This window comes from Phyllostomus discolor, chromosome 8 (genome assembly GCF_004126475.2).
Source record: "Phyllostomus discolor isolate MPI-MPIP mPhyDis1 chromosome 8, mPhyDis1.pri.v3, whole genome shotgun sequence".
In the NCBI taxonomy this organism is placed as follows: domain Eukaryota; kingdom Metazoa; phylum Chordata; class Mammalia; order Chiroptera; family Phyllostomidae; genus Phyllostomus; species Phyllostomus discolor.
This window is the reverse complement of record NC_040910.2, coordinates 88,117,654-88,142,569: the sequence shown is the minus strand read 5'-3', so window position 1 is coordinate 88,142,569 and position 24,916 is coordinate 88,117,654. Positions and strand designations below refer to the sequence as shown.

Below are 24,916 nucleotides of genomic sequence, written 5' to 3'. Positions count from 1 at the left end.
TGTGTGTGCATGCATGTATGTGTGTGAGTGCACATGTGCGCTGGTGTACACATGTGTGTGCGTGGAGAAAGATGGATAGAGCGGGGGTGTCAAGTAGTCAGTCAGTAGACACAGGTGGTCACTGCACTGTTCTCTCAAATCTTCCATCAGTTTGAAAGCTTCGAAAATAAAATGAAAAATGCAAAGTCAAGTGACACACAGTAGGAGCACTGGTTGGCAGAGTACAGAAGTGCTGTATTTGGGCAGCTAAATGACCACTTAGTATCGCGTAAAGAGGACTCTGGGGCTTTTCACCCAACAAGCATGGAAGCTCCCGCCGCCAGGCACTGAGGTGGACACAGAAGATGAAACCATGAACCCAGCCTTTGTCCTGACCCCAGGGGTCACCAGGCCACTGGGAGAAGCAGATGACCCGATCAGTCAGGCCCCAGGCACTCTGCCAGGGGCAAGTAGGAGGTGCTGTGCAAGGAGGGTGGAGGAAGGCACCCATCTTCTCTTGGGGTAGGAAGAGGGAGCCATGAGACACTCAAGGAACACATCACAACCAATCAATATCTGTGGATGGATGAATGAATGAATGAATGAATGACAAAGTATGTGAACGCTGAATGGTGCCTTGAAGCATCCAGCAGAATGTGCCCCTGTGGGGGGGGCGGGGCAGGGTGAGCACCCCTGAAAGGGTGAAACACAACCAAAAACAGAAGGGACAGCCTGCTCTCCTCCTGCGCATGGCTCTGACGCTCCATCCAGGAGCCCGCCCCTCGGGGGACCCACGTAGAGCAGCAAGCAGCCAAGGTTGGTGGCCAGTGGCGTGGAGAGTGGAAAATGTAGGCTCGTTAGTTCTTTAATACCCTGCTGAAAGGCTGGCGGAGACAAGGCCACTTGATCTGTCAAATGGGAAATGCCTTTTCATTCCTAGATTCCACCAGAAGTCCCCAGGAAGGAGTGATTTCATCTCCAAAGCACTGGGAAGTTGCCGCTTTCCCTCCCTGACATGCAGACCAGGTTCCTCAGCTTCCTGTGCGAACAGCCCCCGGGAGTGGTCCCTGGCTGTTTGCTCCTTGAGACACAGGTGAGACTAGCCTCCCTGTTCCAAAGCTGGGCTGGTAGAGCTGCCCACACCCTCCCTCCTGCTTGGAGGCTCCCGGCTGCCCGTCCTATTAGAGAACAAGGCCCCGATGGCTTTGCTAGTTGGGCCTCAAGTCTTGGACACTGGAGAAGCCCACAGAAGCCCCTGCGAAGCTCCTCTTGGGGACCCCAACACAGGATGTTCTAAAATCACAGTTTGCAGCATGTCCCTCCCTGCACATTCCACAAAGTCACTGCAGGTGCTGCTGACGCTGCAGAGACCCCCATCTGTGGAAACGGGCTGGCTTTTCTCCCCCCACCAAGATAAAAAGCAGTGTTCCCTAAACCCAAAGCTGAGTGGGAGTTGACCTCATGTTTTCCCTTTCTCTCCTGTTTGGTGCTTTGTTGGTTCATGGATGTCGGCTATGAAAACGACTTCTAACAAACGACTTTTGGCTTTTGCAGCCAAAGGAAACCAGGAAAGCACAACTACTAACATGTACATCACAGTCAGGGGCACCCAGAACACAGAAGAAACATCCTGCAAAGTGGCCCACCTTCATGATCGCATGTTGTTCCAAGCTATTTATCTTCTCTGGGATTATCCACAATGGATAAGCCACCATTTGTATGCACTTTACTAGAGTAAGTTCCTTACACCTCTGACTTTCTACAAGAGAACATTAAAACTATATATAAAAAAGTGATACTATAGGATCAGCAATTTTCATCTCAAGTCAAATAGATGACTATTTCAAACCTATCAGCCTGATCACCAGAGGTCACCTTCTGCACCTTGGCCTGGGCAGGACCAGAGCATCGCAAAGCACACCCACTCACTGTCAACCACCCTGGCTCAGAGTGATGACATTGACCATGATGATACTAACACTTGATGTTGAAGATGGTGCTGGCCACTGTTTCCTGGGGACCTGGTAAGAACCAGATACTACCTAGGCTTTGTTCCCCGCCCCACACACATTCTCTCCACCCCTCAACAATAACCCTCCTCAGGTGCCCTTCTGCAGAGAGGGACACTGAGGCAGAAGTCACACAGCCACAGAGAGGCAGGACCCCCCACCCAAGAGTCTAACAAAGGTCAGCGATGTCCCTCACATATGCCACGCTGTAGGAGGGGATTGGAGACCCATCTCTAAGGAGACACAGGCCACGGGGAGCCATAAGCTTCTCCTCCTTCCCCGCCCGGTCAGCCCTTGTACAAAAGTGAAATTCAGTCCCACAGACGTTCACCTACCGAGCTCCTTCCATGTGGGAGGCCTGCTGACGGGATGCCCCAGGGAAGATGTGAGGAAAAGAGCACTGGCCTTCATCTCAGGCCAGCCTCATAGCTGTGAGGAGAGTGGGAAGATGCCACAGCATTTAAAACAGTTGTGATATGTGAGGCTGTTTCTTAAATGAAATCACAGCAGTCACCATCAATGGCTTAAATGAGCCTCTCCCCGCTTCCCACACTTTTCTCCCTTTCCTTCCACGACTCCGTGTGTTTCTTTCCTAGTAATGTCATCCACTTGACATTAAATAAGATATCCTTTGGTGAGGAGTCTCAGGTCTTAAAATTAAACAAAAAAATGATGTAACCCTCCTCCCCCTCCCCCGCAGCGAGGCAAACGGCAGAGTAGAAAAGTCAGGACAGGGCTCCGAATGGATGCCATCCAGCACGTGCGTTACCTCTTACTGCGGCCCTGGGCCGGTCACCAGCCCCCCTCACCCTCAGTCATCTGTGGGGATGGCATGGCCACCCACAGCACAGGTACGGACAAGCTTCAGGGGCCTGTGAATGCCTTGACTTGCATGCGCACTTGTGTGTGTGTGTGTGTGTGCGCGCGCGTGTGTGTGTATAAATACACTGTATGCCTTCTTTTCCAGGTAGAGGGTCACAGTTTTCTCCAAATTCTGCAAGAGAACTGTGACCAATAAGAAGTTAGTGTCACTAAGTCCAATATCTCTAAGGTCCAATCTGTCTCCAAAATTTTTCTGTCCGAATGATAAGAAAAGGAAGCATGTCCCTGACCCTGGGAAGCTGAAACGGCACCCCTCGCCGTCTCCTCCGCGCCCACTGCCTCGTTTGGTCATGAGGCTGACTGTCGAGGAAGCTCCAGCTGGAGGCTTTGCCCAGACAGGGGTCGCAGTTCAGCCACGCCCTGTCCTGCTCCATGGTCACCGCCTCCTCTTCTTCCTCCTCAAGCTCAGACCCAGGTTTTCTGCTTTACTACCTTGAAGCTGAGACTTCGAGAGGAGACTAGCATCTCACCAAGAAAGGAGACAGCCAACAGGGGAACAAAGGTCTAGGCACCATGGAGGAGGAACAGTTGGGAAAGGAGCCAGGGACAAGGCAGTTCAGGCTGAGCGCTGCGGCAGGAATGCCCCCCACACACCCAAGGGAACGTGAGTGGCAGTCTGGAAAATGGACAGCACAGGCTGGCAGGCCCCAAGCACCATGCCACGGCTTTCTCTAACTTCCCGTCTGCCTCCTCCCTGCTCTAGGCGAGCCTCCTCAACAAGGGGGTTGCTACAGCGGCTGAGGGCTCCCTCGGGGTGAGCAGCCAGGAGCCCCATCGCTTAGAGGGAACCAGGGGACTGGCGGGAAGATGCTGGTGATGGTTACAAAATAAGCAGCAGCAAGGCCAGTGTGTGAGAGAACCTCCTTTCTTCTTTGCTAAAAGCCACTTTTTCAATGATCCTTCTCTCGCAGGCCTGCAGGAAAGTCAAGATGAAGAGCCCCTTTGACTGGACCAGCAGGAGTCTCTGCACCAAGGAGAAGGCTGTCGCCAACTCCAGGGCCCGGCAGCTCTCCCAGGATGCCAGGCCCTCCCCAGGCTTTGCCAAGAGCCCTCAGCTGCCTCTCATTCAGTCCTCCCTCCCTCCCTAGTTCCCCCTCACAAAGGGGACGGCCAGCTATCAGGCATGGTCTGACCCGGTGATGGACGACAAGGCCTGTCTCACCAGGCCTGGCATGCAGAGACCTCAGTTTTTCTGCCCACACGGCTGCCATGCTATTATTCATCAGCAGACACAGCGCATCTCACCATGGCCCAGTGTTTCACTTGTGTCTGCCCTCCAACCCCACCACATGAAGAGGAAAACGAATCTAAGAACGTGTTCCTGTTTTACCGAGAGCTGATGTCAATCATCCCAATGGGCCTCAACACTTCATCGGGCAGGATGAACCTGCTCATATGCAAATGTCAAGCAACACTGAGCACACAGGAAGTAACCTTTTCTCTTAGTCAAGCCTATTGTATTCAAACAATGAGGGAGAACATTTCAACCACAAGTCCAAGGACCACTGATTTTCTTCACATTTTCATCCATTCTTCCACGAACAGCCACACAATGCTCGGATTACCACACTGGCATTTCACAAGATGGGCCATTGTGTACTCGAAACGAGAGATAAGTAAAAGGAAGTAAAAAAGGAACTTGCTAGCTTCTAAACCTCCTTATGTTAGGGAAAAACTACTCTCTTTAAGGCTCAGAAGTTCAATTGCTAGTGGAAGAGTAACTTGGTGCAACATTTGTGGAGGGCACCCAGGAACACCCATCACAGTTGGAATGGCACCATTTTCTTCAACCAACAAGTCTGCTTTCAGAAACTTATCCCGAGAATATACTGTCCAGTGTGCCCCGACGGACTCAGAGATGGTGCCAGTGATCTGTGAGCACTTTCCACGTCCCATGATGTTCTACGTGCATCAGCTACTTTACTCCTCAGAACCATCCCATTTTACAGAGGAGAAACCCAAGGACAAGAGAGGGAAAGCAACTCATTCAAAGTCAAGGAGCTTGCAGCTGGCAGAGCCAAGGTTCAAACCCAGCCAGTGTTTGTTTAAAAAGGCAATGCACAGCATGTAACTTCAATGTTCATCAATAGGAAACTGCTAAATAAATTATGGCACATCCACCTAGTAGAGCGCTTTGCAACTACTGCAGAAAGAAATCGTGTCTCTACGTGCTGGCGTGGGGAAAGGTGCAGGACCCATACTGTTGATGAAGAAGTACGTTGCAGAACTGTGGGAACGTATGGTAGCCTGTGGGTTAAAAACCAAAAGGGAGAGAGTAAACAGAGACAAACAGGTCAAAAGCGAAGTTCTAAAGGATACGAGAGAACTCACTGGTGGTTACATCTGTGAAATGGGTCTGTGACATGGGAAAGGAGCTTGAACATTTTGTGTTCTTCCATCCGCTTCATTTCTTATCAAGAGTATTTATGCATTTCAATTTTTAAAAGTGTTTTACAAAAAAGATTAGACATCTATCCATAATACCAGAGAGGGAGAACAAACTCTGGTCTTTGTGCTACAAACATTTTGAGTATTAAAAATGGCAAAGCCTTATAAAATACCATCCAAGTCCCATGTGTGAGTGTGTGTATGTGTGTGTGTCTGATGCAGAACCGGCCACTCTTGGGTTGAAGAGTAAGTCTTGCACCTGGTTCTACAAAATGTCAAAAATATTGCCTTCAAATATTTTCTACAGCAAATGTAAAACAAACTGGAACAAAACACTTGATTTGGTGCTCTTCCCTATTTTCCAGTCCAGATTGGTGAGCTGAGCCAGAGAGTAGCAGAAGGGGCAGTGGACAACCTACAACAAGGACTGGAAGGGGTGGCCCACACACGGCATTTGCCCGGGACAGTCCTGGCCCACACCGGCTGTCCCAGCTGCATGGTGTCACATGGCTGCTCCGCCGGTGTGAGCCCACCTAAGCCCAATAAATGAAAACGCTGCGTCATTCAGAAAGACTCTGCGCAAGAAATACGTTTTGAAAGTCAAGGAGGAGGAGAGGCTTTCTCGAGATCCCGGTTAGGCATCTGTTTTCACACACTAGCACTGAGTTGAAGAGAAAAACAGCCTTTTCCCAGCACGAACATATAAAGAACAGTATTTGTAAAACTCAAAATGATTTCGATGTTTTATTCCAAAAAGAACCAACTCTCCAGAAACCAGAGAATTCATACTGCTCCCCTACACATTTGAAACTCAGAACACCTATGAGAAAAGCTGTGTTTTTGATGAGTTTCTGAAGCCCTGTTCTAAGACCAGTCATCTTTCCAGGAAACGGGTTTACCACTGGAAAAAAAAATGACGTAATTGGAATCTTATCTCTAATCAACGCTTCAACATCAAGTAAATCACAGCCCAGACCAAGAGTCCGTCAAAGGCAACACTCACCTGTAACCCCTGCAGTCATTACCCTCAGTAACTATACTCTAAGCCCTGCAGGGTGGCCATAAATTTGCTCACTCGTGTTTAATGCATAATGATAATACATAAAGACACTCTGCATAGGAAATGCTGAAGAGTGTTCAGTGCCCACAAAATACTGAAGTAACTAATCAAAAACAGGAAAGTGAAATGGAACCCAAACTTTTACTTAAGTATATTTTAACTAACTTTAATCATTCCACCAAAGTGCATTTCATTTTCTCAGAATGTGACGGGATCCCCCGTGATGCGCCCAGTGATTCTGACCCTTCCTGAAGCCCTCTGGGACAGCAGCAGGACTGCGGCCGATTTTCTCAATGGCCCGTGGCCGTGACGGGCCTCGTCCTCCCGGCCCTGCAGAGGCATGCAGACGCTGCGTGATGACCTTTGATGCCAGACGATTAAAAGCGTATGTGTCTCTCTAAAAAGCACTTCACAAAGACTACTAACCAAAGAAATACCACTTTTTGCCTATTAAATTAGCAAAAAAATATTTTTTCTCATAACATGGATGCTTGATGTGGACAAAAACACAGGCCAAAAAAAGTTCATTCATTGCCGATGACATTCTGAAATCAGGACTACATCTTTGGAAAGCGATTTGGAAATATATGCTGAGAACCATCAAAAAAATTCACCCCTTAGAAAAATATGAACACTTATAAATCCTACCCTTAGAAAATAATTGGGAATTCAGAAAAAGCCAAATACACCAAGTTGGTCATTGTAGGCCATTCACAAGAGCAGTAACTTAGAACATTTACAGTAAGGAGACATGGGTTACTAAGTGTGGAAGCCTGCACAGTAACCCTTTGAACTAGGATACAGTGCCTAGCAAAAAGACCTAGGTGTGAAAAGCTATGTCCACAATTACATATGTGCATATACAACGGTGAAAGAAAACAAGCCAGTATGGCCATGCAATCAGAGGCGGGGTTACTGCATGTTAGAGAGGGATCATGACAGGATTTCTCAAGTTCAGCACTGCTGACCCTTGGGGCTGGGCTGTTCTCCATGGGGAGTGGGGGGACTGTCCTGTGCGTGAAAGATGTCCAGCAGCATCCCTGACCCCCCCCCCCCCAACCAGACGCTGGTAGCACCTTCGCCACCAGCTGTGACAAAGCCATCCCCAGACACTGCCAGCTGTCCCTGGGGGAGAGCAGAATCACCGGAGTAAGACCTGCTAGGTTTAAACTCCTTTTTCCTCTATTTTTCTATTTATTATATATGAAAATAATTGAATTTTTAAGTGAAAATGGTAGTAGCAGGAGCCAACATTTAATGACTTACTCTGCAGTCCAAGCGGAAAGCCTGCGTGCATTGCCTCCAGCCCAGAGCCCAGGCCCGGTGGGCTCCTTGCTCAGCCTCGGCCCAGGGCTTTCTCCCCTTGGCCCATCCCTGTGGCCTCTCGGAAGGCCCAGGCTTGGAAGGACACCAGGTTTTTCTCCACCAAAGCAGCTCTCCCAGCCCAGCCCTTCCTTGCTCCGTGGACTCCCCTCCTACAAAATCAACCCACATCTAAAAGTTTTCGTAATGGAAATTAACAGAGGGAGACACGAAATGTCACTACCTCTTTCATAGCATTTGGTATTTTGCTGCCATGCTCTCTCCTGAGAAACCACGAAATGCATGATCACGTCAGCAGCACACATTTCAAAAGGAGCTTCAAAAATCCCTTTCTAATTAGTGAACTCTACAAACAAGAATGAAAGAGTATTTTGGCCACATACTGTTGCTTTTGAGTTAACGGGCAAGAGAGAAATCGCAGAATTGCTCAAAAATGATGACAAAACAAGTTAAACTATTTCTCAGAACCCAGCGAGTGAAGCAGTACTTTACAAACTGTAAGATGAGGTGGGGGGTAGTCTTTATGACACTTTAACTTCATGTATTGGCAAATTCACATACATTTTGTTGCTGCATAGTAATTACACTTAATGGTAAATCTCTATGATGGCTTGTCCCATAAAGGCCAAACTGGCCTAAGATTCCTTTGCAACCGTATTGCCCAGTCCTCCTCCCCTCGCTGTTGACTCCTTGGCCCTCCTTCTCCGGCTGCTTCCCAGCAGCCGGGCCTTCCTGGCCAGAAGATGCCTGTGGACCCATCACTCACAAACATCCACCTGATGAATTCATTACCTCCACCATCACCCTCCCAGACACACCCTTCCAGCGCCCGCAACCTGGGAACTCCCTGAGGACAGAGATGGAACCCCAAGCTGTAAATGCTGACTTGTAATTGACCTAAAGCCATCTCCAGAAAGCCCTATGAGCTCCTCTCTCAAATTCATGACCTGCCTACCTCATGTTTGGGCTGGGAGAAAAAGAGTGCCTTGGTAGAGAACTCTTTCCTGAAGATTGTTTGTAAGGAACAAGGCGGCATTTCTGCCTGCTTGGTTTTGCTTCTAACCATCCCCAGTGCCATTCCAGAAAGCCCTAGCGGCATTTCAGCCCTTAAACTGTCATAAGTAAGGACGAGAATCTGACATCAATCCATTCTCCCATCTGGTTCTACAACTGCACTTCTGAACCTAGATTATAACTAAGTAAAAAATGTTATCAATAATAGAAATGTTATTAGACTATCTCATTAAGTTATTCATAAAAGCAATGGCTCCTGTGGGCAAAATTAATAATTAACACATATTTACACAACAAGTCAAAAACATTATGGTAGTATTTAACATTCAAGTTGGAAGTGCAAATAATGCTGGTGGCTTAACTGTATATTAGAAATATTTTTAAATAAATGACATTTTATAATAAGCACTTGAGCATCTACTAAGCATTAGGCTGTATTCTAAGCCTTTTAATATGTCAACTAATACAACCCTCACGATGCCGTAAGATATGCACTATTAACTTCCCATTGAACATGGTGATTATAAGGAACCTGAGGAGATGTATCTGCTCTCTCCTTGATTAAAACTATGTGGTCTATTTCCACATCTAAAGAGTGTATGAGTATGGGCAGACAACCAAGTCACATACTCTCAAGTCTTTCCCATAAAGTCAAATACAGTACTTAAAAAATTCCCTATGAAGCAACCCACATGAATGTTTACACTCTTATTTTATAACATGTGTTTCTCGAAACGCTCACTGGGGGCCATGTCAAAACACTTCCAAAACTGGATCTTGTGTGAGTCGTCAGCTCAATTTTAGAATAAAATTTAATTTGAGACTGGGGCATTTATTTATTCCTTCAAGAAACAAAACCTATAATTTTGGTCTCCTGTGACTAGTAATTTCAACAACAGGACAGAGCAGAACATCAATCCTTTTTTGAAAAATCAAAGTGCTTTATTTTTTTATCCATTATATACTTTCAATAGCCCTAACCAAAGATTATTTTTAACAACAACAACAACGACAACAAAGAAAAGCCTCACAACTTGAAAGCGAGCACCAGACCTAAGTATAATAGCTATTACTGTAAAATTCTTGGGAGAAAACAAAGGAATAAATCTTCTCGGCCTTATATTTGGCAATGGTTGCTTATCTCTGACACGAAAAGCATAATCAATCAAATAAAAATGCATAATTAGACTTCATCAAAATGAAAAATGTTTGTGCTTCAAAGGACGACATTAAGAAAGTGAAAAGACAGCCCACAGAATGGGGTATGATATTTACAAATCATATCTGACAAGGGACTTGTATCCAGACTACATGAAGAATGAATAGTAACGAAGACAACCCAAGAATTTGAGGAGACATTTCTCCAAAGCACACATGGCTAATGAGCACATGAAAAGATGCGCAACCACAGAAGTCATTAGGAAAAGGAGAACCAAAGCTGTGAGACATCACTTCGCACCCAGCAGGATGACTAAATAAGAAGACAAGCAATCACAAGTGCTGGCAGGGATGTGGAGAAACCGGGGCCCTGCACTGCTGGGAGGACGGTAAGGTGGGGCAGCATCTTTGGAAAGCAGTTTGGCAGATCCTTGAAACGTTAAACATAGAAATACCATGACCCAGCAGTTCTGGTCCTGGCATACACCCAGGAGAAATGAAGAGCACATCCACGCAGACACTTGTACGTGAATGTTCCCATCAGCGTTATCACTAGTAGTCGAAAAGCAGAAACAACCCAAAGGCTACCAATGGATGAATGGGAAACAAACGACGGTGTCTCCACACAATGACACACCGCGGAGCTACAAAAGGGAATGGAGTACTGATACATGCCATAACATGGGTGAACCCTGAAACACGCCAGACACAAAAGGCCACACAGTATATAATTCCATTCATATGAGATGTCCAGAATGGGCAAACCCCAAGAGACAGAGAGTAGATTCATGGTCACCGGGACCTGGAGAGAGTCGGCACTGGGAAGGGACTGCTCCCAAGCGTGGGGTTTCTTTCTAGAATGATGAAAATGTTCTAAAGTCAGGTGGTATGAATATGGTTGTGCAACCCTGTGACTATACTAAAAACCACTAAATTGTACACACAAAAGGGTGAATTATATCAACAAATCTTATTTAAAATGACATTATGTGGCAGAGCAAAAAAAAAAACAGACAAAACAGACACGTCAGAAGAAGCTTTACATTCAAATTCAAATACGGTGTGTGCAATTGTGTTTATCAATGATTCTTCACTTCCCCCTCTATCCCATCACACAAAACAGTAGCATCAGAAAGCAGCAGCTATGTACCTGGGTTCTACATCAGCCCAGCCACTGGTGGGCCTGACACAGGGTCCCAGTCCTTGGCCTCAGTTTTCTGAGTGGTTGTGACAGTGTGAGAGGGCTGACAATACTCTAGAATCTGAGGCTTTGAGATGGTAGCAGGCAAGACCATTTACAGAATTCATCACTGCCAAAACTTGTAAGCAACCCAGGCATTCATCAGTGGGTGAACAGATAAATATACTGCTGTACATCCACACAATGGAGTATTATTCAACACTGAAAAGAACTAAGCTATCGAGTCGTGAAGACACACGGAGGAAACTTAGGTGCATATAACAAAGTTAAAGAAGCCAATTGGAAAAGGCTGCATGCTGTATGACTCTAACTGCATGCCATTCAGGAAAAGGCAAAAGTGTGGGGACAGTGGAACAGTCAGTGTTTGCAGAGGATGGAGGGATAGGGATGAATAGGCAAAGTTCAGGTTTTTTAGGGCAGCGAAAATTCTCTCTATATTATAATGATAGCTAGATGTCTTTATACATTTGTCCAAACCCACAGAATGCACACCAGCAAGCATGAACCCTAATGTAAACTAAAGACTTTGGGCAAATGTGTATCACAGGAGGCTCATCCATTGTCATAAATGCACCACTCTGGAGGTGCGATGCTGAGAGTGAGTGAGGCTACATATGTATGGTGGGAAGAAGAGGCGGAAATCTCTCCTTTCCCCTCAACTTTCCTATGAGCCTAAAATTGTTCTTAAAAAAAAGGGGGTGGGCTTTGGTGGTGGTGGTTGGGGAGACCCTTTAATAAGAGGTTCCACTCAAGCTCCACACTGGCTTGATGTGTTTCCAGCATCTTCTCTGCCTTCTTGTGCCATTTGAAGCCAGCAGATAGGGGGCCTCAACTTACCCATCTTGAGTGTGCTCCAAGTCTCTGGGCGCTCCATACACAGTAAAGTGCCCTGCAGGTACCGCAGCCCGGGGTGAGGATTTACAAGAGGACCCGCCATCCATCGCCTCTCTCCCCACTCAATGCCCAGGATGGTGCATCAGACTGGGGTATCTTATACTGGGGACCCAGCTGCCCCCTCCTGCTACCTGTGCCTGCCTCACCCCAACGTTTACGTTGTTTGTCTCTGTATCCATCCTACTGTGCCAGGGCTTCTTCTCAAACTTCAGTGTGTGTCAATGTCACCAGGAGGGCTTGCTAGAACACAGGGTCCTGGGCTCCAGCCCTGGAGATTCCGACTCAGCAGCTTCCAGCAGGGACCCTGAACTGGCATGTCTACCAGGCTGACTCAGTGTGGCTGGGACTGCTCTCTGAGGGGGGCTGGTATACAGCACTGTGCCCAGCATATGGAAGGAAGTCGATAAATGTGTGTTGAGTAAATAAAGGGATCTTTACCCAGATCATAAATCATGTGTCACAAGTGCCCAGCACTTCACTGCCTGTGACCTCGGCTGATTTTTACAACTCAACGCATTAGCAAGTCAGGTACCAGCGTCCCTTTACAGCCGCCTGAAGGACCCAGGCTTAGAAGGATTAAGCAACATGCCAACTCCATATGGTTCCGATGGACGAGCCTGAGAAGCCAGGGGCTGGGAGGTCTCCATGAGCACTACCCTGAGCCCCTGCATCTTTCTATGTTTTTCTTCATTGAACCTGTTTCTCCCCAGTTCAGCATTTCCCTGGTAGGTGACCCAAGTGGTAAAACAGGCCAGAGAAACACAAAACTTACTCTTAAGACTGGTAGAAAAGATACACACACACACACACACACACACACACACACAGCCTCAAAAGCTGTAACAACACATGACCTGTAAAAGGAATGTATGGAGCCCTGGCTGGCGTAGCTCAGTGGATTGAGCACGGGCTGGGAACCAAAGTGTCCCAGGTTCGATTCCCAGCCAGGGTACATGCCTGGGTTGCAGGCCATAACCCCCAGCAACCACACATTGATGTTTCTCTCTCTCTCTCTCTCTATCTCCCTCCCTTCCCTCTCTAAAAATAAATAAATAAAATCTTTAAAAAAAAAAGGAACGTATGGCTCACGCAGAAAACCGGAAATACAGTGTGCGTGGGAGGCTAAACTGGCTTCGCCAAGGGGTCCGCAGCTAATGGGACAAAACGCAGACAGGTGAGAAGCCCAGCCAAGAGCATCACTGGCTCCATTTCTGACAAAGCAGAGCAGGGGGACATAAGCCATCCATCACCAGGCGGCCCCTGAGTCATTACCTGTCTTGAGCTAGCAAGTCAAATGGAAAAGCTGCCCGTGTGGAAAGCCAGGGCCCGTCACGTCTAAAGATGTGGGTGTTTCCAGGCAACAGGCAATAAATATTCATTAACTAGAACTAGGAACTTCCTTTTCCTCAAATGCTTTTACCTACAACTGGAACGATTTCTAATTCAGCTCTGCCCAATCTTTTTTCACCCACGCCAAATCCTCCCGGAACTTCTGGTGCCCAGAAATCCTCTGCGGCATACACAGGTAAGATAAATCCTTCCATTATACAGTAAAGACCTCCATGAAACTTCCCCACCTCGAGGCCACACACCAGGCGGAGGGATGCAGACTCAACATAGAAAGAATGCACCTCGCAGGTGTGGGGCACGCAGCAGACATTCAGTAACACAGCAGATGTAACGACATCATCACTGCCTTTCCTGAGGACCAGGACCTCAGACCCCAGAATCCAGCTCCCCCTTTACAAGGCCATCCAGAACTTGTTTGCTTGCATAACTAATTCAGGGGCTGAGGTACAGACGGGACTGAGCACCAGGAAGGAAATTAGATTGTGGAGGCTCCTCTAGGCTGGATGGGTGCCATGGTAACGAATGTGCAAGAGGCCATGTGAACAGCAAAGGAGACCAAGGCGACATCCGCATGACCTCGATAGCACTAAGCCCAGAAGGGAAGAAGCAGGCCTTCGACAGTCTCTTATGAGGACAAACACCTCAGCCTCTAAAGGGAGGAGGGAGGGACGCTATAGCCACACAAAGCACTCGGCACCACATCAGGTGACAAGGGGGTGAGGAAGCTGGGCCCAGTGGGGAGAGTTAGAGGAGGTGGTAAAGGAAAAGCCCCAGGAGAAAGCAAAGGGGCTGAGCTGCAGACCCGTCCAGGTGGCACAGGTGCTCATCCCCTTCCCCAGAGCCAGATCTGGCAGCACCAGCAAGGGGAGCCCTCTCCCTGTGAGGACGGAGGACAGGCACTCCACGTGAGAGCGAGCGAGAGCGGGAAGGCGGAGCCCGGGCCCACCCCACCTTGGGAAATGAGGCAATCTTATTAAGTCTAAGGGCTGCTTATGGCCTGGGGTTCACTCATTAGCTGCTAAAAACCTGAAGACCATTTAATGTGGCTTCTCACCTACATCAGAGTCTTGACTATTTGATGCTACAAACCAAGAGATAACCTACCCTCTGTCACAGGATGGAAAGTGAAAATGAAAACAGGGGGAGGGATTTCAATGGCACCTTCTCTACAGCAGTTAATTGTCTGAGTTTCTCTGATGTGAATCCCCGAATGACAAAAGCCATACCAATAGCCAATTTCACACATTTAGAAAGCCCTTAGGATGATCTATTGGTTCATTTAAGTAATAACTGGTGGTTCAGGGGAAAAACAAAATTCAAAGCAGCAGAAAAAATAAAATCACCATATCCCTACCCAAGAGGTGGACATTTTGGTGTACGTCCTCACAGGCCTTTAAAAACGAGCAACTGCATGCCTATCAACAGAGCAGCAGTGTCACGTGACAGTTCCAGCACCGAGAGGTGGCGGCCACTTACAGGCTGTGTGACTTTGGGCAAGTTGCTTTCCCTCTCTGAGCCCCCTGTCCATCAGAAAACAGGGACAACACTTCAAACTCATCGTCTAGTGCAGGATTAGAGGAGGCAATGGATACATGCCAAGTGTCTGCCGCACAAGAAGTGCCCAGGGAGTGTTTAGCTCTCTTGGTGCATAAGTTTGTGACGTGCCTCACCCTGCTTTTTCATTTGCCTGTGTGTCGAGCATCTTCCCAGGGCGGCAAATGGAGTTCTACATTTTCATGGTAGTTACCAGTGCCTACTGCACGTGGGGGCCATAAATTAACTATGTCCCTCTGCCACCCTTTCAACACAGTCGCTGACTGTCCCCTATGAAAGACGACAGCAATGTGCCTCCCCGCCACCCAGCTCAGCCCAGCCAGCCAGTTCACTTCTTAGGGAAACTCTCCAGAGAGAACTGCTGAGAAAACATATACTTACGTAGTTACATGGCCTTTTGCTCTTTTTTTTTTTTTTTAAAGAGGCAAAATGTAAGGACTGTTGAAGGTGTTACTGATAAAGAAGGCACCTAACGTAAAATGAAGCGGAGTCACAAAGACTCCACCAAGAGCAGAAGTTCCTTCCCTTTTGTGTAACTGAGGTCATTGCCTCTCAGGAAAGTGTTTGTAAACATATCCGGTTGGCCAAAAAGTTCGATTAGTTTTTGCCGTAAAATAAAAAGCATTTTTCATTTTCACCAATAACTTCATTGATTTCAATATTTTGAGCATGTTGGCTGCCCCCCACAAGGTGTAACATTGGTTGTTCTCAATTAATGTCTTGATTGGATCGCTATCAACTTAACTGCTCTACCCGACCGCAGAGCACTGTCCAGTGAGAAATCTCCAGCATGAAACTTTGCAAACCACTTTAGACACTTTCAGTCAGTCACAGCACCTTCTCCATGCACTGCACAAATCCTTTTTGCATTTCAGTTGCATTTTTACCTTTCTTGAAATAATGAAGCATATGCCAAATAATAAAATGCCAAAAAATGTTGCATATCTTCTTCCTTCTTCAATATTAAAATGGCTACACAAAAATTCAATTTTGATAAATTTTTTTGAAGCACGCTGACATGACAGCTGTCACAACACAACCTAACAAAATCATTTTGAATGACATTAAAGACAACTAAGCGTTACTAGAGCCATCTTATGGAAAAACCCCATGGAACTTTTTGGCCAACCCACTATCGCTGCTTACCTTTTAAAGAGTCATCAGTGCCAAACATTATTTGGCTCTGAAATGCTTTCTTAATATGCAGACTCAGTAGCTTTCCCCATTTGTATACGCATGTCTGTCTGTCTGTCTGTCTCTCTATCTCTCACCCCCCCCCCCCCCGCCCTCAGTGCATGGGCATCTAGATGCTGGACTTGAAACTGTTTTCTGCACACCTGGTCCACAGGTCACCGTGTCAGCGCAGATCCCTGGGTCCCACTCAGACAGACCAAGTCAGACTCTCAGATGCTGGGGATGCATTTCTTAAATGAGCCCCCCGGGAGATTCTTGAACAGTGAGACACAGCAGATGCTCTCTTCCTGTGTGATGCGCACATACTGGCATTCCCCCTCTGTTCACTTTTTAGATCCTTCCAACTTCAGCCTCTGGACACAGCCTCTCACTCTCCTACACTTGTTTAAATACTAAGCACTTTTAAATTCTCAGTTGAATTTAACAAAAAGTATTTGACGCCTATTATGTGCCAGGCATTGGGTAGGGACTTTCAAGTCTCTGCTTCATGCCCAAAGAAACACTTTTAAGGAAAAAATCCACCATCTGGTGTTTGGGCAGCATTGCCAGATGTCACAAAGACTCGAGCCATTAAATGGTACCTTTCTTGTTCTACTGTATCACCCAGTGCCCCTTAAAAGGGAGCATGTGAATTACAGATAAAATAATTATAGAATTCCTCTATGCCAGGCCCTATTATTCTAAGAACTTCACATATGTTGATTTGATTCCTAGAACAATGCCAACATAGCCAGTGGTATTACTACCTATGTCTTACAGATGAAGAAACTGAAAGGAAGGGGGAGGCACAGGACGCGTCCAAGATCACAGAGTTAAAACAGAAGAAATGGGACTTGAACCTGGGCAGTCTGGGTCCAGGGCTGTACTCTTTGCTACCAGCCTAGACTGTCTCTCTAAGGTCCAAAGCTCACCCCCAATCTCCACTGAGGAAGATCACTTTTAAAATGGCCATCTCCTGAACGTCAGGAGAGACAACAATCAATTCTCTTAATTCTCAAATGCCTCTCAACTCATTAGTGACTGCAGGGTAGGGCAAGCAGTTTGAAATCAGGAGATGAGAACCCTGGCTTCACTGTTGATCTGAAGTGCTTAACTCTACATTGAACCCTCCACAGGTCTAAGATGTGATATTTTTACCAAAGGTGGGGAACTCAAAGAGAGCAACCATAAAAATAAATGCATAATCATTTATTTGCTACCTGCACTCTGTAATTATATATAACCAGAAATTCATACTCCTTTGTTGAAGATGAACAGGAAATGATTCATTTCTTAGGGATTCACTAAGGAGAAATGATTAAGGTGACAATTCGCACTTGTACATACTATCGTTTCCCCCCACATCTGCAGTAACTGGGTACTAAAGTGACTACTGGCTTAAACTCCCTGTTCGATCCCAGCTCAGCCGTTGACTACTTTCAGGCAGAGCTAATTTCTCTGTGCATCAATATTCTCTGCTACAAAATAGAGACTATAATAGTACCTAGTCTATAGAGTTATTGAGGATTAAATTAATCTATATGAAGTGCCTATCCCACAGCTTGCACCTGGCACATGCTCAGTATGGATCAACTATTCCTCAAAGTACTGCAACTTTCATCTGTAACTCACATGCTGCCTTTTAAAGGCGCCAGGTGATCCAGCAGAACAAGGAAAGTACTATCTAATGGCCCAAGTCTTTTGATATCTGGCAACGCTGCCTGTTGACTGTTCACCACCCTGGTTACTTACCATCCCTGTTCCTAAAGTTTCCCAAACTGCTTTAATTATTTCATTCAATAAACTAATTACCTCTGTGCCACTGTGGACTGTCCTTCCCATCAAGAAGGCTTCAATCAATACAAGTGACAAGCAGGGAAACCATATGTCTGTGGTTGCCCGGACAGTCCCGGTTAACACCTGCTGTCCCAGCTTCAAATTCACGGCACAGCCCGCCTATCAAAAGTGTCCTGGTTTGGATAATAAATTATATGCCCACCCTAGTGATAAGATACCTGGAAAAAAACAACCCACTACTATCTGGCAGTGTTTAATAGGTCCCACAGCAGGGACGCGAACAGGCTGCTCACATTCTACTGGACGGAAACCAGGAAGGACGCTGGGAAGAGGGGCTGCCTCCACTGGGCCTCGGTGGTGAGGGGGCAGGTACTCGGGCCTGGGACGCAGCCAGCTCAAAGGGAGGATGAAGATGACACCCGGTGAGCTGTCACTCCACTTCTCCCCTCTTTGCCCAGCAAGAGTGGACTGTACCACATTCCACAGTGAAAGGAAAAAAAAAAACGCCACAGGATCCCACAAATTTTACTGGACTATGTGGGGTAGGGACAGAAAATGCTGGGAGATTAAATGAGTATCTCAAAGCCCCCAAGTTAATCAATCATTCATCTCAGCAACAATTGCCTTAATCTGATCAACATCTAGCTGAAGTGAGCCTCAGGGAATTAACGTTAGTAAGAAGGGGAAGAGAAGAAATCAATTTTCCTGTCACTGGTCTCTCCTCCCCATAAACACCTCCCCCACCGTTTTCTGAGGGAATCTTGGAACCACAGAACAACCCTCACTGACCCTTCCTGTAGAAATACAAAATGTCCTGGAGTCCATTAGACTGGGACACATCGCTGAGGCTCAGTCAGGGGATGCTGAACGTTGGAGGCACTGCAAGAGCAGGATTCTGGGATGCAGCCTCAGCACTGACCTGTTTCACTCAGCCTTCCCTTGGGCAGAACTTCTGATTATCAACAGAAGCTGAGTTCTGAACAACAGTATCCAAATCTCAGATAAGACACAGCCACCCTATGACAACCCTGGAGAAGAAGGCACCAGCCAGGGGTCATTGGGACCGACTAGAATGGAAGGTTGAAGAACAGGCTCGGGGAGCTGGCTAGCCAGACTCCCTGATTTACAGAGAAGCAAACTAAAACCTTAGAGATGTTCACACTTTCCCTGGATCTGATGCCTTGGGCCCAGGAGCAAGACCCATGCCCTTGCCTGACCCCTTCACTACAAAACCCACTAAACCAATCAGCAGGCTCAATGTGAAACCACCGTATTTTGAGTTCGTATAGAACTTATTATTTTAAAGTTATGCTCAACATGTACCTTCCCCAATATAAATAAGGCCTTTTTATACTATGAATGAGAAATACGAAATAAGATTTGCTACAGGCCAAAAGCCACTGGAATACCCAACAACTGATTCTTGACGTTCAAAATGCCCAGTAGGCCACAGCAATTTAAACCAAATGCACAGAATTCAACACAAGGTAAGAAACACCAAAACTGTATGAGCTTCATTGTCTTAAACATGTCCAGAAAGAAATGCCATCGAGCAGACAGCTGGGGAGCCAGGGCTGGGGGGCGGAGTCCACAATCCCCACCAATCTGGACAACCCGTCAGTTGTCCATCACTGCATGCAGTATTGCAAATCGGTACAGTCCCCATCTAGGACGTGAGGCAAAATGAAGAAGCCAAATGTGGACCACCTGCCAGTACCATGAGGCCCAGAAGGATGTAGCTCATATCAACCCTGGTGTTAGGACACTAAGAACGAATTGTTTCGAATATAACAGAATTGCTTTTCTTCACCCCAACTGGTCACTTCACCGGGAGAGAAAAATAGACCTTATAAGGCTATTTCACTCCACTTGCACGATTGTCTGCTAGAATGACAACAGCTGAACAGGTTTTGAAGGACTCAGTAAAGAATTCAGAACAGGACTGAAATAGCAAAGCCCCAAATTTCTAAAACTTTGAATTTTAAAATAATTTTAGGTATGGCCGTGGCTTTTGCTGGGAATCTTTTGTTAACTCTAGATTTCTACTTAACAGCCTCTGGGCTTTAGGACCGTAATTTTCCACCTGCCCTCCAAGCTTTCATTCGTCTTTTATCCACCATCGTGACCAAGGGCTTTTTCTTAGCTCAGGTTCTAGGGCGGGGAATTCTTGGCCCGTGGCCCAGCCACTTCTGCAGAGGACTAGACAGCGGCTGGCTGGCTTTCTACTTGCTAACATTGATTTCCACAAAGAACACTCGGGCCTTTATTGTTTCCTTCAGAGAAATAAAATTTTTCTAACTCCATATGGCCCCGTTAAAAACTTTCAAATCGTTTGCAAATTGAGACTACTTGCACACGCTTTCTTTTGGGCGCTATGAAAGCTATATTCTCAAAAGACGGAAGGGGCAGGGAAGAGGGCAACCTGCAAAGACCACTTTGACATACAATTGTTCTGTAAAGGCCAGCACGGTATAAAAACCCCAAACGTGCCTCTCAAATCACTTAATAAATCTAGACAATGAGTTAATTAAAATTTCTGCTCACTATGAAGTGCTTTCTAAGGCTGACTTTCGGATCACACATGTCGCTTGTTCTGATCCACAAGCACATTGAGTCAACGGGAATTTCTTGCATGAGAAACGCGTGAGACTCAGTGGAGTTTTCGCGCCCACGTCCTCCTGTCAAGGAAGCCAGCCAGAGTGGGCAGGCCGCTCACCTGTCATTCCCCCCACAGCAGCTTGCCTGCGATCATTTATCATTCTTCACTTTTTCCAGTCCTGCTGTTTCATCCCTTCAAATGCACAGCAATTATTTAACTCTGACAAACTTCCTATAATTCACAGGCCCAGTTCAGTTCAAGTCAATTATAATGTCTCTTTTGGATTCGCTACAGAAAGGAAAACTTCTCAATCTGCTTTAACCTTAGTACCAGGCCCTGAACATGAGAACACAAAGGCAATTTATTTTTAATAAGCTAGTCAGGTGCACATCACTACGTAAAGCCTGGCTGGGAAAGTTACTCAGAAAACAGAGTAAGTTTTGCTTTAAGGCACATTTTACATCAATAGAAATCTATGTTTTATTTATTGATGATCTTATAAAACTTTTGGTTTCAGAAGGAATTTTTCCCTTACAAGTACTACAGTTGTATCATGAATAAAATACAAAAAAAAGTCATGTGTACTAACATCTAAAAGGTCATGTATATGATAGTTATCTTTAATGCTACAAATCCAAAAATGCAGGAATCGAGCTATTTTTGTCATGGGGATGACTATGGCAATGTGGGAATGGTGTCAGTGGCACATTTGTAGCTACCACAATTGTAATTACACAGCCCGCTTTGAAAGTACAAAAGTATCACAGTCCTGATACAGACGCATAATAACATACACATCTCCATTTATAACTTCTCTGACTACTAGGGAAAGGTAACACTTATTTCAAATGCTTTCTGTATATAAACAAAAAGAACATGAATGATGCATTGCTGTCAACACTCAGTTCATATCAACAATGAAAAACCATGGCTCGGATAACATTAAATGGTGCATAATAAATTATTTATGTTAGGCTTTGGCATGGGTTCCATGCTTCTGCTTAACTAAGGAAGTCTATGATAATCAGGGAGGATGAAACATTCATAAGTCTGTTTTCTCAACGGATATATATTGAATAAAATCACTTTTCTGTCGAGAATTGTCTTCATTTTAAGAAATATTCACTGAGCATTCAGGATGACAGGAGACTTATTCTAGGTACAGAATAGAGAAAGAATTTATTTATTGGGGAAAGTAAATATACCACTCAGATAAAGAGCAAAATCATTAATAAAGAGAAGAGTTCAGTGGTTAAGCAGCATAAACTCTTGGGTCAAATATGTCTAAGACATGCAATTTCCTCTGATGGAATTAAATGAGATCGTGCATGCAAAGTGCTCAGTCCAGGGCGGAGTCATCTGCTCACACCCTCTGCGTCTTCTGCTTCTCCTACATCAGGCTGCAAGTAGCCGACAAGACTGGAAAAGTTTTCTCCTCTTCCTCCTCTCACGCAGGATGTATCTAGTGCCATGACGTATTAGCCACTGTCTTGCATAATCCACATCACACATCCAACATCGTGCTGAATTTGGAGACTTTCCAGAAAGTCTACCCTCCTAATTCCAGTTGGTCTTCACCCCAAAAGCCTCGAGACACCTGCACAGTAAAGGCAAGAGCCTATTCTAGGAACATCAAGACATGAAGATAAATACTGCTTTTAACATGAGCCCCCTTTTCTTTTCTCCTAATGTTTACAGAGAGACCTTGGTGGAGTCTGGAAAATATGTACAATGAAAACTGTCACTTGATAAGATTAGATTTTACATTCTTCAGTTAGGATATAGTCTGCAAGGGGAAAAATATTTTAAAGCAGGGTGTTAAACTCATTTTCACCGGGGGCCACATCAGCCTCATGATTGCCTTCAAAGGGCCAAATGTAATTTCAACTCCTTAACAATTAAGAAGTAGTTACATTTACACAGTCCTAAAATTATTTCAGCCCTTTGAAGGCGACCATGAGGCTGATGTGTCCCCCAGGGAAAATGAGTTTGACACCTCGGTTTTAAAGGGTTCATGGAGCTCTGCATGTATAGGAAAAAAATCACATTGGTTGGTCTAAAATTAGATGTTTGCACAAGCCCATGATGAGATGGAAAAGTGGAAATGAGAGAAAACACAAAAATCGCTGGCTGAGAGAATACATTACGTGTGCGTGAGGAACAATAACAGCCACGGAGAAGTGGAGACTCCCGAATATGGGAAGAGCCACCCCTTGTCACTGTCACAGTCAGTGGGTAGGCATCAAACTCCCCCTTCTCCCACATGCCCTACACTGACTGCTACACTGAACGACTATTCATTCTTCTAGTGCATTTGGCGTCTTCCAGCCCGCCCCTCTGACCTTTGCTCACACTGTCCCCTCCCCCTCTACAGGGCTGCTTGCATAAAGTGCAAGCATTCTTTAAGACCAGGTTCAAGTGCTACCTCCTCAGTTCCCACTCTGGCTCCAGAACACATCGGTTTTATGTCTGTGATGGCATTTGTCATGATCTCCCTTTCTGGCTGTAGGCTTTCTCCTTGTCTGTGTCTCCCATGAAATGACAATGCTCTTTAAAAAGCCCATCCCTGGCTTGTCCATCTCAGTCTTCCCCATGGCTAGCACAGAGCAGAGCACAGGGAAGATGCCCCTTTATTTTTTGTGAAATTAAATTGGCTTTATTGGAACAGTGTTCCTCCTTAATGAATTGACTTGCAACAAACACTATATATAAAATCATTCATGGACGGCTTGCCTCATTAAAGCCGCATGATGTATTATGTATGGAATGTAAGGAGTCTTCACCCTTAGAGGGCTGGTTTTAGTTTTTGTCTGTCTGTTTTACCAACTCTAAAGGACAAAAATTCCAAAAAAAAAGCAGTTGCTTCATTTTTTTGGTTTCACACTTTACTTCATTGTTCTTCTAAGATTCATTCCATGCAGCCGCAGAGGGAGAAGACAGTCCTGTGTACAGAGAGCCTGTAAAAACAACACAAGGGCTGACTGATGGAACAGCATACCCCAGGGTCTACCACACACCTCGGCCGCCCGTACTGAATCCCGCAATGTCTTTTAATCTAAACGCTCTTATCTATAGAGGCAAAACCAGACGAGTCTTAGTGGCGATGAAAGAAAACATGATTGCTGGATGTGCCGGGCACATTTAGACGGTTTCCAACATATCGGATTTCTGGGACAAGGTCTCCCGGGCGCTGTCATCATAAAATAAGACATGCTGGAGGAACCTGCAAACCTGCGTGGCACCATGCTCGTTGACGGGGATAGAAAAATACATTTCTCCATCAAGTGACGGTCAGCAGACTTCACCTGTTGTTTCCTGTGAATTAGACCTGAGACACACAAAGGTAAGACTTGGTCTCTACCCTAAGGAGCTCAAGGTTAGGTGAAGGCATGAGACACCGGGTGATCGTAACACAGAGGCAGAGTCGCAGGCACTGCAGATTACGGGACAACTGGGCAGAGGACAGAAAAAAAACACTCAACCTGAAGAGCCAAGATGTGTTAGCCAGCAGGCTGGGGGGTGGGGGGTTGGGGGCGAGGGTCCCACTCAGAGGAAGCAGCCGTAAAAGGCAAAGAAGTGAGAGGGTGCTCACCTCCTCCTAGAGCACCCACACCTCAGGAGAGCAGGAGTGGAGGCTGCCGGGAGGTGGAGCCTCGGCGGAGAGGCCTGGGCGAACAGCGGTCTCACACTGCTGTCTTCAACGGACCGAGTCCAAGGGCGCTCAGAACGCTGCCCAATGCAGAGAGAGTGCTCAGGAAAGACGAACTACGGACCACTATGACTACAGCAGGTCCTCGAACGGTCGTTCCATTCAATGTCATGTCATTGTGAGGCTGACGCATGTGCAGGAACTTGTTTCCGCCCATTAGCCTATGGTACCACTGGTTTCCTTTACGTCGTTTCGCTTCAAGTTGCAGAACCTATAGATGATGTATCTCAATTGTGTTAAGACGGATACTTCTGATTTACTTGCTGTCTTAGTGGAAGGAAAAAGTAATCTACTCATCTATAAACACTAAAGCAGCAGTGACCACCTTCAACAAAAGGTAAGTAACTATTTGAAAAGCAGAACAAGCAAGACTGGGGAGATACCATGCTGTCAGACAAAAATGGAGAAAAACAAAAAAAGGAATCCAATGTATACGTTTATGGAGAGAACCATAAAAGAAGGATAAAGAGTATCTGTTCTGGCCTCTGAAGACTCAAGATCCAAAAAGGATGTTTTATGCTGAATGGCTTATTGATATTTGGACTCTGGAATGTAATTACTGACATGTACATGGACAACTTCACCAGCTTGGAGGGATTTGCTTCCCTTGGAGAATACTCCCCAGGTCTAATGCCCTGGACCCAGCCTTGTAAATAACCTTTCGTGAGAACAGCATGGTCACCCACCAGTGAGTGCTTGCTGAAACCTAACTTTGTCTCCTCCCCTTTCTATTTTTAGTCACCTACCCAAAGCAAAAGGGAAAGCCAAGCATCGCCACACAAAGACTGTACCCTAAATTCCTTCAACCCAAAAACAGGAAACAACT

The 24,916-nt window shown here is 46.0% G+C and overlaps 1 protein-coding gene and 1 long non-coding RNA gene across 2 annotated transcripts in view; both read right to left on the bottom strand.

Moving 5' to 3' along the window:
• PRKCA (protein kinase C alpha) overlaps window positions 1–24,916 on the bottom strand; it is a 356,244-nt gene that overhangs the window by 281,116 nt on the left and 50,212 nt on the right. The gene's annotated exons all lie outside the window — the stretch shown is intronic.
• LOC118502160 lies at window positions 2,796–9,976 on the bottom strand. Its single transcript, XR_004904855.1, has 3 exons — window positions 6,630–9,976; window positions 3,300–3,302; window positions 2,796–2,807 (listed from the first exon to the last, which is right to left on the bottom strand). It is a non-coding gene; the product is annotated as an uncharacterized LOC118502160 (long non-coding RNA).